Source organism: Salmo salar, chromosome 04 (genome assembly GCF_965601325.2).
Source record: "Salmo salar chromosome 04, fSalSal1, whole genome shotgun sequence".
In the NCBI taxonomy this organism is placed as follows: domain Eukaryota; kingdom Metazoa; phylum Chordata; class Actinopteri; order Salmoniformes; family Salmonidae; genus Salmo; species Salmo salar.
In genome coordinates this window covers 73,987,002-74,005,646 of record NC_138294.1, presented here as the reverse complement: position 1 = coordinate 74,005,646, position 18,645 = coordinate 73,987,002, and the positions used below count along the sequence as shown (strand labels likewise).

The 18,645-nt window shown below is 42.0% G+C and overlaps 1 long non-coding RNA gene across 1 annotated transcript; it reads left to right on the top strand.

Annotated features, from left to right (window-relative positions):
- The first annotated feature begins 6,084 nt into the window (after positions 1-6,084).
- On the top strand, positions 6,085-16,730 carry LOC106603722 (uncharacterized). Its single transcript, XR_014392211.1, has 4 exons — positions 6,085-6,632; positions 8,375-8,502; positions 15,662-15,727; positions 16,466-16,730. It is a non-coding gene; the product is annotated as an uncharacterized LOC106603722 (long non-coding RNA).
- Positions 16,731-18,645: the final 1,915 nt, after the last annotated feature.

Below are 18,645 nucleotides of genomic sequence, written 5' to 3'. Positions count from 1 at the left end.
TATAATTTATTTTTATGTTGCATGATCAACAGCATTTTTGACTCAGGATTCACACATGGAACCTTCTTTGTTGGCACTGGCAGAATAGATCCCTTTTAGCTTTTCGGTGAGATTTTACTGTCTAAGTTTGTGAAAGACTAGCTAGCATGCTGTGGCTGTGCTAGATACTGTATTTCTGTGGCTAGCGGCAACATTAGTACAGGCTACTACAGTCTAGTACATGGATGGGCAATTCCAGTCCTCGAGGGCCTGATTGGTGTCACAGTTATGTCCCAGCTAACACCTGACTCCAATAATCACCTAATCATGATCTTCAGTTTAGAATGCAATTTGCAATCAGCTGTGTTTGGTAGGGATGGAGGAAAGTGACATCAAACAGGCCCTCGAGGACTGAAGTTACCCACCCCTGGTCTAATACCTCAGCAAAACTTTTCATGGCACGGGGACTGAAGCCATCTCCCCTGAGCGAGAGGGTGAAAGAGAATGCTCCGCCATATCCTTGTTGAATTTAATTGTTTATTGAAAATCATTTTTTCCCCTGCGCCTGCTGATTGGTATTTTCCGCCTTCTGCAGGGGGACTTTAACTTGCCAACGGGCTAATGGCGGCGCCATGTTCGAGGTGGCCATCCCCTCCTTCTCCCTGGAGAGCCACGGCCATAGGGACAGCCCCTACTCCTTCCTCTTCTGAGAGAGGGGGGGGAGAGAGAGAGACTGGCTCCTCTTCTTTATGGTGGAAATGGACCCAGGCTCAGTCCCCCCCCCACATTTGTGTTTTTATCTCTTCTCCTCAGGGACTTTATTTATGCTTTCACCTCTAAGGCAATCCTTTATGCATGCAACCAGAGGTCCGATATTAGACAAGTTACACACCTCACACTGAGGTTGTGTAAAGCGGTTAAAGACATGCGGTGGCACATTGGCGACTAAGTATTTTCATTTTTTTGTACTTCACGCTTTGGACTGGATGTCGCAATGTGTAGGTCATCCCTGCATAATCAATGCACAGAATTACTGTCTAACCTCAATTAGCCACGAAATCCCGAGTTTGAAAGAGACGGGCGCAGCTGATCAGCCCCCTAGCAATTTGAGTTCTAGCCAATGAGCTTCAGCCCCTCGCCAGAGTGTTGCCATTTGAGTGACGGCTAGCAAGATGCACCTACAGCCGAGCGAGAGGGAGCAAAGACGATGTGCACATGGTGCCTCCAGAAAGTATTCACACCCCTTGACTTTATTTAACTAGGCAAGTCAGTTAAGAACAAATTCTTATTTAAAATGACGGCCAAACCCGGACAACGCTGGGCCAGTTGTGCACCGCCCTATGGGACTCCCAATCACGGCCGGCTGTGATACAGCCTGGATTTGAACCAGGGACTAGTGACGTCTCTTGCCCTGAGATGCAGTGCCTTAAACCGCTGCGCCACTCGCTACAGAGATGGGGTAGTCATTTACACTGAAATTTGTTCAAAGATTTTACTGAGAGGTTCATTAAAGGAAATCAGTCAATTGATATGAATGCATTAGGCCCTAATCTATGGATTTCACATGACTGGGAATACAGATTGGTTGTGCAAACCCACAGTTCCATCAGCTGTCTGGGTGGCTGGTCTTGGATGATCCTGCTGGTGAAAAAGCCGGATGTGGAGGTCCTGGGCTGGCGTGGTTATACATGGTCTGCAGTTGTGAGGCCAGTTAGACATAATGCCAAATTAGGCGGCTTATGGTAGAGAAATTCTGGCAACAGGTCTGGTGGATATTCCTGCTGTCAGCATGCAAATTGCACAGCATGCAAACTGCACGGCATTGTGTTGGGTGACAACTGCACATTTTAGTGTGTGATTGCCCCAGCACAAGGTGCACCTGTGTAATGATCATGCTGTTTAATCAGCTTCTTGATGTGCCACACCAGTCAGGTGGATGGATTATCTTGACAACGGAGAAATGCTCACTAACCGATATGTATACAAATTTGTGAACGACATTTGAGAGAAATACGCTTTTTCTGCATATGTAAATGATCTGGGATCTTTTATTTCAGCTCATGAAACATGGGACCAACAATTTTACATGTTGCATTTATATTTTGTTTAGTATAAAAATCGTGTTGAACACTTGCACAGAGTGAGTCCTGTAACTTATCATGTGACTTAAGCACATTTTTACTCCTGAACTTATGCAGGTTTAACATAACAAAAGGGTTGAATATTTATTGATTCAAGACATTTCAGCTTTTCATAAAAAAAAAAAATGTAATTCCACTTTGACATCGTGTGTAGGTCAGTGACTCAATTTAATCAATACAAATTCAGTCGTAACACAACAAAATGTGGAGAAAGTCAAGGGCTGTGACTACTTTCTGATGCCGCTGTCGTTGCTTACCTTTTTTATTATAGGCTACTACTCAGACACTTTTTTTAAAATGACGTTTAGAATTTATGGTTTTCATTTAAAAGCTTCATACCTCACTTGTGTTTTAACACTCAAATCACTCATAGCTCTGTTTACATTTATCCAGCATATATGAAAGTTTTTTTTTTTAGCTTTCAACATGGTGAAATAAAATTAACTACAATTTTGGACAAGATGAGCACACTTTCAATTTCCTTTCTGTTCCTTCAGTGGACCTCCTTTACCTCACCCTACCTTCTCAAACTGTGACTACTTGACTCCTGCAGTATACTCTCAAACAGACCTCTCCAACACGTATTTTTAACAGTAAAAATATATTTCTTGCTCAGTGATATTAAAGCTGGAATTCTTAGTAGTGAAACTGTCACATCTGCCTGATATTACAACAAAGTTACTGCAAACAGCCCCACCTCCCTGGACATCATTGCACGTGCAATAGAACTGCAGCATACTGTATGTAGTGATGATTTTTTTAGAGTTATTATTATTACGATGCACGACTCTCCCCAGCTCCGCTTCGTCAACAAAACAATGGCCGTGGGGCGGACAGTGCTGCTGTTTCACCATACTGCGAATTCTATCTTTAAGATGGTTAAGAACCAATGGAAAGAAATCATGGGTTTGAGAACTTTAGCTGTTTTAAAATTGTATGTGATGTTTGCAGCATGGGAGTGCGTGTGGCTGCATCCTGTTACATGGGAAATTGCCTCGTCACTTTGAATGTCATGAGGGATAATTAATTGACAGTGATGACAGTCTATTAGGTAAGTCATCTCGGAAACTATTCGTAATCTTCCGTGAGCGCTGGCCTCCGGACAACCTTTCGTACATCTGCCCACAAGAAATTAAGAAATAGTCTGAATATTTTAAAGGGACACAATGAGAAAACATTACATGATGTTATCAAGTACCCAGAGCACTTATAAACTTAATTAGTGTTTTAAATAGATATTTGTTCTTATGGCTTGGGTGATGTGGGCAGTTTGACTACCCAACAAGCTGTAATCTAGGAGGGTATGTGACTGTTTCAAGCCTCCAGTACGCTCACACCATTTTTATCTGGTAACTGTTGTACACTGCAGTGTAACAGACATATGAGGTGCCTTTTTAAAAACTGATGTTATGTATTTATTTTCATATTGTGAACAGACGACATTGGCATGTGAAACTTGCCCCTATTTCTCCTTCACGCTATACACAGGATAGCGCTGAATGGGATTTATAGTCATTCTGTAACTAATAAACATGTCAAAGTGACTTCATATCTGGTTGTCCTTTTTGTCCGTAAGTCTCGACATACAACTGTGATGGCCGGTTATTGAAGAATTTGTCCAATGGCCTGTCATAGTAATTGTGTATAACTTTTGGTTGTGTTTGATAAAATGCAGACCTAATTTTAACTCTGAAGTGTGTTTTATTTGAAGTACAATGAGGTGGCATCTGCAAGCAGACCGTATTGCAGAAATACTGAAGTGTTGAGACTTCAAGGTACCTACTTAACATCTGCTATTATGACTATCTTATGAATACTTGTGTACAGCACAGGATGCTACCTCTGTAACCTGTCTGTTAAAGCTGCAGTGAGGGTGTGCGTTATTGCATTTCTTGGTTCCATTTAATTGATATTTCACGCATTGGCAGCTAAAAGCTCAAATTAGAATATATTGATCTGTGCATCCAATTCAATGCATTACATGTGGGGATATCAATTCTATGAAATATGTAGTATGTATTTGTATCCTGTCTTCTATAAAGCCTTTTTGTTTGTGGTCAGTCACTCTGACTGACACGCTCACTCTGACTGCGCACGCCTCAGCACACTGACTGACTGCGTGTGCTGTAGCTAGTGTTAGGATTCAGCGATTTCCCATGTGGTTAATAAAGAAAGCAAAAAAAAGTGTTTTGGAGACTAAAGAGCATGCACTGGTGACAAATGTCAATGTAAGGTATACTCTAAGCAGGAGGCCATATTGTAAACAGTAGTTAGGTTTGTTATTTGATAAAGATGAATCTATATCTAATCTGTATCAATAGCTGTATGAATGAGGAACTTCCAAGTTTTTATCACAACCTGTTTTATGAAGATTAAAAGTGGAATAAACTAACTTTTTGTCACTTTGAAGGAAAGGGTAGACATTAGCCTACATTTTGACAGCAAGGTTTAAACTAATCTCCGATGTTAACTAAATGTAAGTCTAAAAGAAATGGGAGAATTTCTAGATGCTTTTTATATTGGAGATCAAGTTTAGAAAGTGCCTGGCTGTGCTGATGAGACAGTGGATTGTGCAGTCAGATGGAATAGAGTAAATAGGCATTTTATTGTCATAGATTTAGCTGGTGGTAATTTGTGGAATAGACACCGGCTGGAATGTGATTTAGCTGGTGGTAATTTGTGGAATAGACACCGGCTGGAATGTGCTTTTAACCAATCAGCATTCAGGATTAGACTCACCCATTGTATAATTCCCTATAATAAATGGTGTATTTGCACAGTATAACTCAATGGATATAGTTAAATCTTAATGTTTGAGTTGTTTATGGACCTAATTGACTCAACAACCAAAATAAACAAGTTTAGTTTCTTAATGAACCAGATAATAAATAGTTACTTCAAAGTTAGCTCGTTGATCGTGCTTTGTAGAAGAAATCCATGCTCTCTATAGCAATTCCCAAAACCTACAAATGTGTAGTTGTCCACAGCAAATACAATGGATAAAGTACTTTTGGAATAATGTGAAGGGGTAGGCCTATAGCCAAAATGTAATTGTCAAGGCTTGCTTGAAGGCTACAGTCTGATCATCTTAAAATCACTCTAGCTCTTTCTCTCTTCTCCCACAACCTGCCTGGATGAGATCAGTTCAGTTTGGTTTTGCATATGGGATTTGATTGCCTTTTCGATTGTCATCAAGTCTGGCTAGACATTTTTACCCATTTGGCAGTTTTCTGGATTAATTGCGTGCGTTTGAATCTGTGGAACCGTTTGAGGAAATCAAGCGATTTATTTCCCCCCCCCCCCCCCCCCCCAAGTGGTTCAGTAGCCTATTCTCTGGCTCATTGCGATTTGTGTAGGTTGTGAAGCTTCGTCTGCCTGGTTATTTTTTATACAGTAGCCTATATGGACTGGATACTCACATTTGCCATCTTTATTTTTACATATTGAGCCATATTGGCTTTGCGCAATATAACTTTTTTTGTGCATGGGTTCTTCACCCTTCAAATGTGGTGTTTTTAGATTTTAATCATAATTCTGCGTTGGTTCGCCACTCATGCGCTATGGGAGGTTGAGTGAGTAGCACATTAGCAGATGAATAGGTGTCCTATTCACGATTTGCCAACTCTGTTTACAATGCACAATGGGGACTAAACAGACGAAGGGAGCCGCGTCGGACACCGGTGGCTCTTGCTCACTGCTCAGCGCTTGGAGACGGACGCAGAGCTCGTTCAGCCGGTGGTCGTCGGGTGATCGGCTGGGACGCGGCGGGGCTCCTCCACCCTACCAGAAACGCATCAGTATGATCCAGGAGGTGTCTGTGATGGCTAGGGAGGGGAGACAGCTGAAGACACTCCGACAGGTGAGTTGTGTGACATCAAAAATCATGTCAAAAACAATGTTGAGATGATAAAACAAGTTCCATGTTAACACACAGAGGATGTTTGTGACATTGCTGTAGGTGCTTGATTTCGCTGAAATCTGAACGAGGTAAATCCCATGCTGACTCAACTGGGACCCCTGGGAGGGTGTTGCTGCTTGGAATTGTACATTTGAAATTAGTGGAGGGTGCTTCATCCCTTCAACCCCCGACATATCTGGTTCTTATTCACTTGACTAGACGGCAAACGGAGGAAAACCGACCACAACGGAGAGGGACTGCCTGAACCTTCCAATAACATTCTTGTTTTTAGTTGCAAAATGTTTTGCTACGTTTTGCACTAATGAATATGACCCTGTCGTCGATTGTACCATGGTTCCCCCTCTCCTCTGCATAGCTGCAATTCAATAGACCCCCGAGAGTATTATGAATTATCGAATGTATGCATATGTCATAACCAGTGTTGCCAACTCTTTTTCAGGGTAAGTTGCTAGAGGCAGGTTGATTTGTTACTAAATGACGTTGGGATGTCATTGCGTGATAACGTAAATCTACGTCATTACGTAGCATACACAATAACGCTACTCAAATTGACTGGCCATCTCGGCAAAAAATATAATTTGACGTTTGTTCAGGTATAGAGTCCCACTCTTTTCTGTACTTCTGGCTGTACAATTTTGATTGAGATATGTTGATTGATGTAAGTTCTGTTCAAGATAAAACATTCGTGAACGACTATATTCATTGGGTTTGGCTCGTCGAACCCGTACTGCTGCTGCAGTCAGCCAACAATGATTTGCAATTTGCTGAAATTGCTGCTGCTGACGTCACTCACAATGCACTTTTGCAGCCAGGCACGTGTGTTGTGACTGAGTGTGAGAGAGAAATCGGTTTTGTGTCATTTAGAGGGAAAATGCGTGCATTTTAGCGTTAGTCACTTTTGCTAAATGTTCAAAATACGTTTTTTAAAGTAGCTACAATTGTGGCTAGGTGCTGTTTGAAAAAAAAGTTGCTAAATCTAGCAGCAAAATTGCTAAATTGGCATCACTGTCATAGCCCTGTAAATGAGCTAAACAGGATATAACTCCCTCTATCTATGTAGGCATAAAAGTATCTACTACGTCATGTTTTCTGGAGTTTTTCCGAGCCACCGTGCATTGCTTGCTGTTTGGGGTTTTAGGCTGGGTTTCTGTACAGCACTTTGACATCAGCTGATGTAAGAAGGGCTTTATAAATATTTTGGGGGGATTATAAATACATTTGATTGATTGATTTCCTTCGGTTTGTGTCCCATGATGTCCGGTGTATTTTAACGCTAATGTTAGCAGGCTAGCTGTAGAGCAGAGGCGTTCCCTTTCAAATGGAGAATCCATTATGACGTGAATGCTGCTAGTCTCCTTTCACATCCCTGTGCACGTGTGCATTGCTAATCGCTACTCTGCACTACTCTACTCAGCATCCTCACAAAACACGTTCATGGGTTGTTTCACAGACACAGATTAAGGCTAGTCATGGCTTGAATAGCACGCTCAATGCAGATTATCAAATTTATTTATATAGCCCTTCGTACATCAACTGATATCTCAAAGTGCTGTACAGAAACCCAGCCTAAAACCCCAAACAGCAAGCAATGCATGTGAAAGAAGCACGGTGGCTAGGAAAAACTCCCTAGAAAGATTATCCATAGAAAGTGTTTCTTAGTCCACAACTACACTTAATCTGGGTTCAGGAAACTGGTCCTCAATGTAGTATACTGATTTACTTTCCCTGGGAGACAACATCTGCATCCCTATGGACCCTGGTCAAAAGTAGTACACTACATAGGAAATAGGATGCCATTTGGGACATATTCTGTTGGAGATGGACAGTCATTTTGCATGCAGATGTTCTCTCCCAGGGAAAGTAAATCAGTAGGCTACATTTAGACACCTCTTGATTTAGTTTTATTTTCTGTAGTTTTATTGAACAGGTAAGGTAGGAGAAATGTGAGTCAGAAAGGCAGTGGACTCCATCTTTCAACTACACTGTTTTTAATCAAGGGGAGAATCAATGTCATCAATGTATGACTAAATGAAATCTTAAAAATGCACTCCAGGATCTTAAGCACAACAAATTCATAACGTATAGTACAAATTGGATAACCAAAATATATGAATTGAAAAAAAAAATGTATACATTTTTTTTTGTAGGATGTAGCATACAAAATGGATGCCGTAGTACACAAAAAACGTGAACCACTTTTGGCTTGTGAGAACCACTTTCAAAACTACTGGCTGAAGTTATACAAAAGTTTGAGAGTGCATCTTTAAGTGGAAGTTAAGATTCGCCACCAAGTGAATTCAATGTAAACAGTTAATCCCTTTTCCCCTGGCTGTAGGATCTAGGCATGGAGACCACGTCTCTGGACGATGTTCTGTACCGCTATGCCAGCTTCAGGAACCTGGTAGATCCTATCACCACGACCTCATCATCCGCTTGGCCAGATACGTGACCTGCCCCAAGACGGTGGGACCATCTTCTCTCCCTCTCTTTCTCGCACACACAATCTCTCCCTCTCACACAGTGTGTTATGGACCTTTGCTAAACTGTCAACAAAATTACATTTGGATGAGTGTGTTTATATTGCATGAAATCAAATCATATGTTATTTGTCACATACACATGGTTAGCAGATGTTAATGCGAGTGTAGCGAAATGCTTGTGCTTCTAGTTCCGACCATGCAGTAATATCTAACAAGTAATCTAACCTAACAACAACACAGAGTTACACATGGAATAAACAAATATACAGTAGAAAAAGTCTATATGCAGTGTGTGCAAATGAGGTAAGATAAGGGAGGTAAGGCAATACATATGCCATAGTGGTTAAGTAATTACAATATAGCAATTAAACACTGGAGTGATAGATGTGCAGAAGATGAATGTTCAAGTAGAGATACTGGGGTGCAAAGGAGCAAAATAAAAATAAATACAGTATGGGGATGAGGTAGTTGGATGGGCAATGTACAGGTGCAGTGATCTGTGAGCTTCTCTGACAGCTGGTGCTTAAAGTTAGTGAGGGAGATATGAGTCTCCAGCTTCAGTGATTTTTGCAGTTCGTTCCAGTCATTGGCAGCAGAGAACTGGAAGGAAAGGCGGCCAAAGGAGGAATTGGCTTTGGGGGTGACCAGAGAAATATACCTGCTGGAGGAGCGCGTGCTACAGGTGGGTGCTGCTTTGGTGACCAGTGAGCTGAGATAAGGTGGGGCTTTACCTAGCAAAGACTTATAGATTACCTGGAGCCAGTGGGTTTGGCAACGAGTATGAAGCGAGGGCCAGCCAACGGGAGTGTACAGGTTGCACTGATGGGTAGTATATGGGGCTTTGGTGACAAAACGGATCTCACTGTGATAGACTGCATCCAATATGTTGAGTAGAGTGTTGGAGGTTATTTTGTAAATGACATCGCCGAAGTTGAGGATCGGTAGGATAGTCAGTTTTACGAGGGTATGTTTGGCAGCATGAGTGAAGTATGCTTTGTTGCGATATAGGAAGCCAATTCTAGATTTCATTTTGGATTGGAGATGCTTAACACCCCGACCATCTTAAAATCTAAACTTGATGCCCTCAATCTCACACAAATTATCAATGAATTCACCAGGTACAACCCCAAATCCGTAAACACGGGCACACTCATAGATATCATCCGAACCAATTTGCCCTCCAAATACATCTCTGCTGTCTTCAACCAAGATCTCAGCGATCACTGCCTCATTGCCTGCATCCGTAATGGGTCCAGGGTCAAACAACCACCCCTCATCACTGTCAAACGCTCCCTAAAACACTTCAGCGAGCAGGCCTTTCTAATCGACCTGGCCTGGGTATCCTGGAAGGATGTTGACCTCATCCCGTCAGTGGAGGATGCCTGGTTATTCTTTAAAAGTGCCTTCCTCAACATCTTAAATTAGCATTAAAAAAAATGTAGAACCAGGAACAGATATTGCCCTTGGTTCACTCCAGACCGCACTGCCCTTGACCAGCACAAAAACATCCTGTGGCGTACTGCATTAGCATCGAATAGCTCCCGTGATAAGCAACTTTTCAGGGAAGTTAGGAACCAATATACACAGACAGGAAAGCTTAAGGCTAGCTTTTTAAAACAGAAATTTGCATCATGTAGCACAAACTCAAAAAAGTTCTGGGAAACTGTAAAGTTCATGGAGAATAAGAGCACGTCCTCCCAGCTGCCCACTGCACTGAGGCTAGGAAACACTGTCACCACCGATAAGTCCATGATAATTGAGAATTTCAAGAAGCATTTTTCTACGGCTGGCCATGCTTTCAACCTGGCTACCCTACCCGGTCAACGGCCCTGTACCCCCCCAAAGCAACTCACCCAAGCCTCTCCCATTTCTCTTTCACCCAAATCCAGATAGCTGATGTTCTGAAAGAGCTGAAAAATCTGGACCCCTACAAATCAGCTGGGCAAGACAATCTGGACCCTCTATTTGAAAAATAATCTGCCGAAATTGTTGCAACCCCTATTACTAGCCTGTTCAACCTCTCCCTCGTATCGTCTGAGATTCCCAAAGATTGGAAAGCTGCTGCGGTCATCCCCCTCTTCGAAGGGGGAGACACTAGACCTAAACTGCTACAGACCTATATCTATCCTACCCTGTCTTTCAAAGGTCTCCGAAAGCCAAGTTGACAAACAGATTACCGACCATTTCGAACCCCACCGTACCTTCTCCGCTATGCATTCTGGTTTCAGAGCTGGTCATGGGTGCACCTCAGCCACGCTCAAGGTCCTAAATGATATCATAACCGCCATCGATAAGAGACAATACTGTGCAGCCGTATTCATCGACCTGGCCAAGGCTTTCGACTCTGTCAATCACCACATTCTTATCGGCAGACTCAACAGCCTTGGTTTCTCAAATGACTGCCTCGCCTGGTTCACCAACTACTTCTCAGATTGAATTCAGTGTGTCAAATCGGAGGGCCTGTTGTCCGGATCTCTGGCAGTCTATGGGGGGGTTCAATTCTCGGGCCGACTCTCTTCTCTGTATACATCAATGATGTCGCTCTTGCTGCTGGTGATTCTCTGATCTACCTCTACGCAGACGACACAATTCTGTATACATCTGGCCCTTCTTTGGACACTGTTAACAAACCTCCAAACGAGCTTCAATGCCATACAACACTCCTTCCATGGCCTCCAACTGCTTTTAAATGCTAGTAAAACTAAATGCATGCTCTTCAACCGATTTGCTGCCCACACCCGCCCGCCTAGCATCACTGGACGGTTCTGACTTAGAATATGTGGACAACTACAAATACCTAGGTGTCTGATTAGACTGTAAACTCTCCTTCAAGACTCACATTAAGCATCTTCAATCCAAAATGAAATCTAGAATTGGCTTCTTATTTCGCAACAAAGCCTCCTTCACTCATGCTGCCAAACATACCCTCGTAAAACTGACTATCCTACCGATCCTTGACTTCGGCGATGTCATTTACAAAATAGCCTCCAACACTCTACTCAGCAAGCTGGATGTAGTCTATCACAGTTCCATCCATTTTGTCACCAAAGCCCCATATACTACCCACCACTGCGACCTGTACACTCTCGTTGGCTGGCCCTCACTACATATTTATCACCAAACCCACTGGCTCCAGGTCATCTACCAGTCTTTGCTAGGTAAAGCCCCGCCTTATCTCAGCTCACTGGTCACCATAGCAACACCCACCCGTAGCGCGCGGTCCAGCAGGTATATTTCACTGGTCATCCCCAAAGCCAACACCCCCTTTGGCCGCCTTTCCTTCCAATTCTCTGCTGCCAATGACTGGAACGAATTGTAAAGATCACTGAAGCTGGAGTCTTATATCTCCCTCTCTACCTTTAAGCATCAGCTGTCAGAGCAGCTTACCGATCACTGTACCTGTAATCAGACAATCTGTAAATAGCACACCCAACTACCTCATCCCAATATTGTTATTTATCTTTTTGCTCTTTTGCACTCCAGTATCTCTACTTGCACATCATCATCATCTGTACATACATCTATCACTCCGGTGTTGATGCTAAATTGTAATTATTCCGCCTCTATTTATTGCCTTACCTCCCTCATCTTCTACATTTGCACACACTGTACATAGATGTTTCTATCGTGTTATTGACTGTACGTTTGTTTATGTGTAACTCTGTTGTTTTTGTCACACTGCTTTGCTTTATCTTGGCCAGGTCGCAGTTGTAAATGAGAACTTGTTCTCAACTGGCCTTCCTGGTTAAATAAAGGTGAAATACTGTTGTTGTTTTTTCATCCCAGAACATATTCCAGTCTGTGTTTGCAAAACAATCCTGTAGCGTAGCATCCTCGTCATCTGACCACTTCCGTAATGAGCAAGTCATTGGTACTTCCTGCTTTAGTTTTTGCTTGTAAGCAGGAATCCGGAGGATGGAATTATGGTCAGATTTGCCAAATGGAGGGCTTTGTATGCATCTCTGTGTGTGGTGTAAAGGTGGTCTAGAGTTTCTTTCTTCCTCTGGTTGCACATGTGATATGCTGGTAAAAATGTGGAAAAACTGATTTAAGTTTGGCTGGAATTAAAGTCCACGTCCACTAGGAGCGCCGCTTCTGGATGAGCATTTTCTTGTTTGCTAATGGCCTTATAGAGTTGGTTGAGTGCGGTCTTAGTGCCAGCTCGGTCTGTGGCGGTAAATAGACGGCTACTAATATTATAGATGACAACTCTCTTGGTAGATAGTGTGGTCTACAGCTTATCATAAGGTATTCTACTTTAGGCGAGGAATACCTTGAGACTCTGCCACTAATCTCCGCCTTGGCAAAATGTTTGTTCTCGTTAAACCACAATTTGGAGCATATACCACCCGTTTCAAGTCAATTTGCTCATTTTAATGCACCTGACATGCGGTAATGTTAAATAATTATTTGCCTATAGTTTCCTTGGCATTTCATTTTAATTATTTTGATAGGCTCATGTTTTACCGGTACGGCGTACCCCCACTATTTATTTTGCTGGGATGCCATGCCGGACTGTACCCGCTTATTTTCTCCCCTGCTCTCACCCACCTTTCTCCAACAACATGTCAAGGACGGATAGGAACATTTCTGATGATATGAGGAGTAATTTCTGTCACCAGTGATGGCAGTGATTGTGGCCAAGTTAACGCTGTTGATGATACAATGGATGTTGATCGTAAAATACAGTATCAGCATTCTTATTGATGTTACAGAGTGAGATTGTACTGGAAAAACTAACCCCACAGCTTGAAAAGTTGTCAATGGCGCCATTGAATTGAATCCTTTTCAGTGGTGTTTCCACAGTTAGTACGTTGTCAAGCAGGACAGTCACTTGTGTTGGTGAGGCAGAAGTCAAGTAATAGCAGTAGTGGAGAGTGGGGTAAGTTGAGCCCAAGGGTTAATCGAGCCACCCCTTGTTTCTAGGAAACCATAAACAAAATGAATATGCAAATATATAGGAAGAGGTCAGCATTTCATGGAGTCTGTAAAGGAAATATTATTTTCAAAAAGTCAAATGAATTTGTTATAGGTTTCATGATGCTTGTATCTAAACCAAAGTAGATCGTTTTAAGATTGTTTTTTACATCAGTTGGGGTCTCTATAAGCTACAATATGAGGTCTTAAACCTCGCATGAAAGTGCATCCTTGTAGCTGTGTGGGCTGAAAAAAAAATGGCCACCATACCGATATAAATTATTTTGTCAGTTTTCTGAATAATATACATAGTATTTTTGCAATGTGTCATGCATATGAACTCAAGATGCATTTTATTCTTATAGAGAAGATATCATCATGCCCTGTGTATACAAACCTAAAACAAGCAGGGGTCTACCCGCCCTTGAGGTTCTTGAGAGCAACTAGCTCTGTCTGGTCAGAATTAGATGTTCATCCATGTTTCTCAAATTTCAAAGCTGTTCCAAACATCAAATTTAGAATTGTTTAAGGTTAAGTTTAGGCATCAACTCAGAAATCTTAACCTTAGGCATTAACTCAGAATGATTAAGGTAAAGGTTTGGGATGGGCTTAAATCAAAAATACCAAAAACAACTTTCTATCGCTGGATTCAAACTTGCAACCTTTGGAATCAGAGGCATATGCTTACGCCCATCTGCCATCCCAGTCTACAACACTCTCGCAAAACCGAAACCTACTTTAAGGTAGCAGCGCTCACTGTTGCCCCTAATGGACGGCTTCCACTTCATCTCCCGATGTCCTCAGACAAGGATGGATGTCGAATACTGACTTGTATCACGGGTGACCTGGCTGCTTGAGAGAGCAGCCAAAGAAGTGAGAGAAGGGAAGAAGTCCATTTGAGCAGCTGCAAGGGATGAAAAAAAAAAATGTTGAAGAAAAAAATATGTAGACATTTACCCCAAAGCGGCTCAACTTACCATGTCCCTGTGCGACTCCGGGATGCTGGCCTTCTAGGCAGAGTTCCTCTGTCCAGTGTCTGTGTTCTTTTGCCCATCTTTCTTTTCTTTTTATTGGCCAGTCTGCGATATGGCTTTTTGTTTGCAACTGCCTAGAAGGCCAGCATCCCGGAGTTGCCTCTTCACTGTTGACGTTGAGACTGGTGTTTTGCGGGTACTATTTAATGAAGCTGCCAGTTGAGGACTTGTGAGGCATCTGTTTCTCAAACTAGACACTCTAATGTACTTGTCCTATTGCTATTCCAGTTGTGCACCGGGGCCTCCCACTCTTTCTATTCCGGTTAGAGCCAGTTTGCACTGTTCTGTGAATGGAGGAGTAGTACACAACGTTGTACGAGATCTTCAGTTTCTTGGCAATTGCTCGCATGGAATAGCCTTCATTTCTCAGAACAAGAATAGACTGACGAGTTTCAGAAGAAAGTTCTTTGTTTCTGGCCATTTTGAGCCTGTAATCGAACCCACAAATGCTGATGCTCCATATACTCAACTAGTCTAAAGAAGGCCAGTTTTATTGCTTCTTCAATTAGGACAACAGTTTTAAGCTGTGCTAACATAATCACAAAAGGGTTTTCTAATGATCAATTAGCCTTTTCAAATGATAAACTTGGATTAGCTAACACAATGTGCCATTGCAACACAGGAGTGATGGTTGCTGATAAATGGGCCTCTGTACGCCTATGTAGATATTCCATTAAAAATCAGCCGTTTCCAGCTACAATAGTCATTTACAACATTAACAATGTCTACACTGTATTTCGGATCAATTTGAGGTTATTTTAATGGATAATAAATGTGCTTTTCAAAAACAAGGACATTTCTAAGTGACCCCAAACTTTTGAACGGTTGTGTATATACACACACACACACACACACACACACACACACACACACACACACACACACACACACACACACACACACACACACACAGTCAAAAGTTTGGACACACCTACTTTTTCAAGGGTTTTTCTTTATTTTTACTATTTTCTACAATAATTATCTCTACTATTATTCTGACGTTTCACATTCTTAAAATAAAGTGGTGATCCTAACTGACCTAAGACAGGGAATTTTTACTAGGATTAAATGTCATGAATTGTGAAACTGAGTTTAAATGTATTTGGCTAAGGTGTATGTAAACTTCCAACTTCAACTGTAATTCTTTGGATCGAAATGAAACCAATCACAATTGATTTGTATATTTTACAGCTGGAGCCCACGTAGTATGATCTCCTGTTGGGGCATATCTGCTACAGTAACCACTGGCGGTTTGTGGTAAGTATCTTACTGTAAAAATGTCTAACACTTTATTTTGTTCTTGAAGTAACCTGTGTATATTGTTTGAAAAGGTTTTGTATCCAAAAGAGCAGAAGGTGACATGCCTAAACTCTATGCGTGGGGGGCGGGCGGCAGAGGGAAAACCAAAGCATGGACTCCCAAAAAAGAGCCACACCTGGTTGAACAATAGAAACTATATGTGTAAGATTACATTAAAACAACATACTTCAGTAATACTGTAGTCTCCAATAAAGATGTGAAAATATGACTTGGGTACACATTATTTCTTCTATGGCCCCTTTTTTTGATTTATGAATGACTGTGATAACTGCCACTGATGGTTCCACAGTGCAAGTGTGGATTGGCCTTCAGTTTCATAATATCTATACTGAACAAAAATATAAACGCGACAGGACTATTTCTGTCTGTAATAAAGCCCTTTTGTGGGGAAAAACTCATTCTGATTGGCTGGACCTGGCTCCCAAGTAGGTGTGCCTATGCCCTCCCAGGCACAGCCATGGCTGCGCCCCCACCCAGTCATGTGACATTTATAGATTAGGGCCTAATTTATTTATTTAAATTGGCTAATTTCCTTCTATGAACTGTAACTCAGTAAAATCTTAGAATTTGTTGCATGTTACGTTTTATATTTTTGTTTTGTACGTCTGCGTGAGCCATATTGTCAGCAATATAATGCGTAATTAATGAAGACGCAATCCTGAATCTGTGTTTCAGGCAACCTATGGAGGAGGCTGCGGACCAGCATTTGATTTCACTTGGCTACATGACAAGCAGCATTTTTTTTATGTGGCTGGGGAATAGCATTTTTTATAAATTTTACAATTGATGAGGCTGGGGAACAACAGCTTTGTTTATTTTATTTATATATATATATATATACAGACACACACTACTGTTCAAAAGTTTGGGGTCACTTGGAAATGTCCTTGTTTTTGAAAGAAAAGCAAATGTTTTGTCCATTAAAATAACATCAAATTGATCAGAAATACAGTGTAGACATTGTTAATGTTGTAAATGACTATTGTAGCTGGAAACGGCAGATTTTTTTAAAAATGGAATATCTACACAGGCGTACAGAGGCCCATTTATCAGCAACCATCACTCCTGTGTTCCAATGGCACATTGTGTTAGCTAATCCATGTTTTTATAATTTTAAAAGGCTAATTGATCATTTGCAATTATGTTAGGACAGCTGAAACTGTTGTCCTGCTTAAAGAAGCAATAAAACTGGCCGCCTTTAGACTAGTTGAGTATCTGGAGCATCAGCATTTTTGGGTTCGATTACAGGCTCAAAATGGTCAGAAACAGACTTTCTTCTGAAACTCATCAGTCTATTCATGTTCTGAGAAATGAGGGTTATTCCATGTGAGAAATTGCCAAGAAACTGAAGATCTCGTAGAATGCTGTGTACTACTCCCTTCACAGAACAGCGCAAACTGTCTAACCAGAAAGAGGAGTGGTAGGCCCCGGTGCACAACTGAGCAAGAGGACAAGTACATTAGAGTATCTAGTTTGAGAAACAGACAAGTCCTCAACTGGCAGCTTCATTAAATAGTACCCGCAAATCACCAGTCTCAACGTCAACAGTGAAGAGGCGACTCCGGGAGTTCCTCTGTCCGGTGTCTGTGTTCTTTTGCCCATCTTCATCTTTTGTTTTTATTGGCCAGTCTGAGATATGGCTTTTTCTTTGCAACTCTGCCTAGAACGCCAGCAATTGTTTTTTTGCATCATCAATCTACACACACTACCCCATAATCACAATGCAAAAACAGGTTTTAGACTTTTTTGAAAATGTATCAAAAATAAAAACTATAAACTGAAATACATTTACATAAGTATTCAGACCCTTTACTTAGTACTTTGTTGAAGCACCTTTGGCAGCGATTACAGCCTCGAGTCTTCTTGGGTATGACACTACAAGCTTGGCACGTTTGTATTTGGGGAGTTTCTCCCATTCTTCTCTGCAGATCCTCTCAAGCTCTATCAGGTTGGATGTGGAGCATCGCTTCACAGATATTTTCGGGTCTCTCCAGAGATCAATCGGGTTCGAGTCTGGGCTCTGGTTGGGCCACTCTAGGACATTCAGAGACTTGTCCTGAAGCCACTTCTGTTTTGTGCTTAGGGACGTTGTCCTCTTGGATGGTGAACCTTTGCCCAAGTCTGAGGGCCTGAGCGCTCTACAGCAGGTTTTCCTCAAGGATCTCTCTGTACTTTGCTCCGTTCACCTTTCCCTCGATCCTGACTAGTCTACCAGTCCTTGCCGCTGAAAAACATCCCCATAGCAAGATGCTGCCACCACCATGCTTCACAGTAGGGATGGTGCCACGTTTCCTCCAGATGTGATGCTTGGCATTCAGGCCAAAGAGTTCAATCTTGGTTTCATCAGACCAGAGAATCTTGTTTCTCATGGTCTAAGAGTCCTTTAGGTTCCTTTTGGCAAACTCCAAGAGGGCTGTCATGTGCATTTTACTGAGGAGTGGCTTCCGTCTGGCCATTCTACCATAAAGGCCTGATTGGTGGAGTGCTGTAGAGATGGTTGTCCTTCTGCAAAGTTTTCCCATCGCCACAGAGGAACTCTGGAGCTCTGTCATAGTGACCATCTTGTTCTTAGTCACCTCCCTGACCAAGGCCCTTCTCCCACGATTGCTCAGTTTGGCCAGGCGGCCAGCTCTAGGAAGAGTCTTGGTGGTTCCAAAAGCCTTCCATTTAAGAATGATGGAAGCCACAGTTTTCTTGGACCTTCAATGCTGCATAAATGTTTTGGTACCCTTCCCCAGAACTGCGCCTCAACACAATCCTGTCTCAGAGCTCTACGGATGATTTCTTTGCCTGAATCACACTATGAAACCAGCGGCCAAACGTTTTTTCAGTGCAATGTGAATTTGTATTAGTTA